We start from the raw sequence: 1,340 nt of genomic DNA, 5'->3' as shown, positions 1-1,340 counted from the left end.
ACCTGACACAGCCTAGTGCACCTGAGAATGGAGTTTCAATTGAGAGATTTCCCATATCAGACCAGCCTGTGGGCATGTCTGAGTCAGATTGTTCTGATTGTTAATTGATGTAGGAGAGCCCAGCCCACTGTGGGCAGCACCATTCTCTAGGAAGGTGGTCCTAGGCTATATAAGAAAGCTAGTTAAGAGACAGCCTGAGAGGGTGAGTTCCCACCTCCATCCGTGTAGCTGCTGTGACCTCAGGACACCACCACAGAGTCCCGGGTTCTAGCCTCCCTCTGGGATAGGGGCTGAGAATGCAGGGGACTGCCTGAGCAGCCGGATCCTGCCTCCACATGGTGGTGAGCTTCCCCTAATTGTGCCATACCCATCCCCCTTCCTGGGATTTTGTGAAACCCCTCCCAAGGCCCCAGGGCAGACCTGGCTTTGGTAGGCTAAGGTTAAGATCCTAGCAAGCAGCCTGAGAGGGTGGGCTCCAACCTCCATAACCTCCATTGGAGTAGCGCCTGTGATCTCAGCACATCACCAGAGAGTACTGGGTTCTGGTCTCCCTCTGGCATAGGGGCTGAGACCACCCCCTCAGCAGACCAACTGAGAGTCCCAAAATTGCCCCTCCCCCTTAGGAAATTTCCCAAGTTTTCTCTGAATTCTTCCTAATAGGGGTCCAAACCTTAGAAGGAAGCCTGAGTATACCTGAGTAGAACCTGATTTCGGCTTCTGTGGGTGCTCCAGCATAGCTGATCTGAAGCCATCAGTTCCCTCCAAAATGAAACTTAAGAGAACCTGAAACCTGTACCAACCAGTTTTACATAACCAATAAGGAAAGGACCTGGGCACCCTGATAATACAAACAGAAGCATACTGTCAACTTAATTCTCATATCACAATCATAAACAACAAAAGAAATTTACATGCCAAAATCACAATGAAAGAATAAAATGGAAAGCCAAAACACTATGTCCCCACCAAACTCCACCAGTTCTATAGAAGAGTTCTACAAGGAGAACCCCCTAAAGATAACACAGGACACTTAATTAAAAATAACAATCATAAACATGATGAAGGAATTCAATGATTTTTTTTTTTTTTTTTTTTTTGGTCTTTTTGAGACAGGATCTCCCTGTAGCCCCAGCTGTCCTGGAACTCACCATGTAGACCAGGCTGGCCTTGAACTCACAGAGATCCACCCGCCTCTGCCTCCCAAGTGCTGGGATTAAAGGCAGAATTCAACAATTTTAAAGAACATACAAACAAACAAATCAAAGAACAAAAGGAAGATAGGGATAAACTTCTGAATAAATTCACAAAAGAGAAACACTGAAGAAAACTCAAGTAGAAAT

The sequence above is a fragment of the Nannospalax galili genome, unplaced genomic scaffold, assembly GCF_000622305.1.
Source record: "Nannospalax galili isolate Female #2095 unplaced genomic scaffold, S.galili_v1.0 scaffold161, whole genome shotgun sequence".
In the NCBI taxonomy this organism is placed as follows: domain Eukaryota; kingdom Metazoa; phylum Chordata; class Mammalia; order Rodentia; family Spalacidae; genus Nannospalax; species Nannospalax galili.
Note: the sequence above shows the minus strand (reverse complement) of the source record.